Below are 2,827 nucleotides of genomic sequence, written 5' to 3'. Positions count from 1 at the left end.
AATACAATCATATTTTGAACTTTTCTTCATTTTTCATCTTGACTACCTCTTTCACTATGTGGCTCATAGCACTTCCTAAATTGACTTATGTACTTAGAAAAAAGGGATGCAATAATTGCTGAAAATATTAATATAAGGGTCTAGGTTAAAAATTAAGTGTTCAAATAAAGAAAATGTGTCATTAAGCTCAAAAGGGAAAAATAAAGATAATTTATGTGAAGGAAGGCTACAAAAAGCTCAATCGGTCCAAAAATGGCCTAAATCATTTATTTAACTAAGTGTAGCTTAGAATTTTGCCTTGAGAGAGAATTAAACAAATTCTACAACTCAATACATAATTAAAAATTCACATTCGCATAAACTTTGTCTAAATTCATACAACGAATCTAAGTAAAAGACATAATGCTCATAACGTAAAAATTTCATCCAAACAATAAAGCTTTGCATAAGAATTTACATAATACTCAAACAATATCCACATGGTTCAAAGAATTAGATAAGAATATAACTAGGTTCTCATCATTGAAAAGGTAAATTAAAAGAAATTGGCACAATTAAATAAAAAAAATTAACGAAAATAACTAACCTAAAATATCATAAAAACTAATAATGCTAAATTCCTTGCCCAAACTTAAATTGCACATTGTCCTCAATGTGAAAAGCTAAAAAAAAAAAGAAAAAAAAACCTCCCCTATCAATGGTGATAGTGCATTGAAAGCTCTAATTTTTGTCCTCTTTATTTTCATGCTTTCCAAATCTGTAGACTCAACAAACAAGCTAAGGAGAGGTTAGAACTATTTATTTAAATAGAAAAACAAAAATAAATAACATAACAACTAAATCTAAAAAGATATAACTTGGGTTACCTTCTAAAAAATGATTCTTTATAGTTACTAGCTTGACTATGATACCCTTTTTTTGTTGTCAACTAAAGTACTTAAGGATCTTTGGCGATCCATTTCACCTCCCAAGTAATGTTGGAGATGTTGCCCATTCACTTCAAATGTTCCATTAGCGTCACTACAAAGGTCTACTTTGATTTTTGTTTCCATGGAATGAGTTTGACTGATTTGATTTGTAAGACTTGTTATCCCATCTTAAAATCAAGATTAACTGAGGGTGGTGGATCATGCTCATCCTAACACTATTTAGTTTTAAGTTATGGTGGTAGTCGTTCTAATTCTAGAATTGATACTTGCTTACTTGTCAAGTGTGGAGTAGGATTACCTTTACCTTTATCAGCTAAGTCCACTATAAAGCAACGAGCTGTGGTTGAAGAACTCTTAGTTGCATTGAAAATAGTAAATTCAACTATCTCCTTTTCAACTCTGAAAGCTATTCTGCCTTCTCTTACATTTATTAATGCACCTACAGTGGCTAAGAATGGATGTCCCTCAAAGAGAAAAGAAAAAGCCTTAGCTTTATCCCTCAAAGAGAAAAGAAAAAGCCTTAATTAATTTGCATCATCTGTGACACCATTGTCCGTAAACATGTCACAAATTTCAAAGAAGTTTGATATATGGCTATGTGGATCATCACTTGGAAAACCTCAAACTTAATCGATGTTTGAATCATGGTGATGATAGCTGGCTTGATTTCAAAATTGTTTGCTTAAATAGCCAGCCTTCGAATGTTCAATGGAATTCCTTGTACCGAAGGAACAACATAATCCCTTAAGCAATGATTGTTAGCTACTACATGCTCTTGGATCTGCTATTCACCTTTTTGATCAGCCATTGTATTTACTGGAGCAACACCTTGTTGATTCTCTCGTCGAAGTTTACGAAATGTTCTCTCAATTTCTAAATCACATGGGATAGTCTCTAAGTTATTTGTTCTTCTCATACAATAAATGAACTTAACTACAAAACAAAAATAAAACTTAAATTAAGACTAATATGTAAAATTTAAATATTAGCAAATAACAAAGAAAACAAAATTTTCGATAATGGCGCTTAAAACTTTTTGTCTATTTTGCACACGCAAGTATACGTATCGAACAAGTAATATATTGATGAAGTAAAGTATCATTCCTATGGAGATTTGTTCCTAAATCTTTACTAAGTATTAAAATTATAAAACAAATTAATCTTATTTAAGTAATCCAAAAATTGATGAAAAACTAATTAAAAACAATTAAAAATCAACACTAAATAAACTAACAAACTAAATAAGTTAAGAAAAGTAGTATATTAAAGATCCAGGATTATGGGTTCATTCAACATTTTATCTGATACCAGCTTTTTTTGTTATTAATCTTTTCATAGTGGTTTTATTAACCTAAAATCCAAAGCAATAGACAAGTCTTCGTTGAGCTACTTGTGCAAATACCTAACTTAATTAGTGTACTATATGTCTATAGGAATCAATTAAATTAAGTTCATTAAGTAAGTGTCCTAATGTGGCTATGGATGGCAATTAGCATATGTCTACCTGAATTGAGAATTAAATCACCTAAGTGACATGAACATACACTATTCAAACTTTAATTCAATCTAAAATCTCTTTGTGAAATCTCAATTAGATTCACAAATTAATTAATTGTTGGCCAAACAATCAAAAGCATTAAGAATATATTTAAATAAGCAAAAATTATACCTATTGATGATAAATAAAAGAGAAACTAATATTCAAAATATATGTTGAAATCCACTACAATTGTAGAAAAATAATTTAGGTCATAATATTTAATAAAAACAACAACCAAATAAATTTAGCATTGAATCCAAGTCCAAGAAAATTAAAGAAATATAAAAGTAGAGAAAGAAACTAAGTGTTGAAGCTTTGCTATTTCAATTTTCTCTCAAATTCTCTTGTTTTCTTGCAT

The sequence above is a fragment of the Theobroma umbraticum genome, unplaced genomic scaffold, assembly GCF_002168275.2.
Source record: "Theobroma umbraticum cultivar Fairchild unplaced genomic scaffold, ASM216827v3 scaffold_86.0, whole genome shotgun sequence".
Lineage (NCBI taxonomy): Eukaryota > Viridiplantae > Streptophyta > Magnoliopsida > Malvales > Malvaceae > Theobroma > Theobroma umbraticum.
This window is presented reverse-complemented; position numbering follows the sequence as displayed.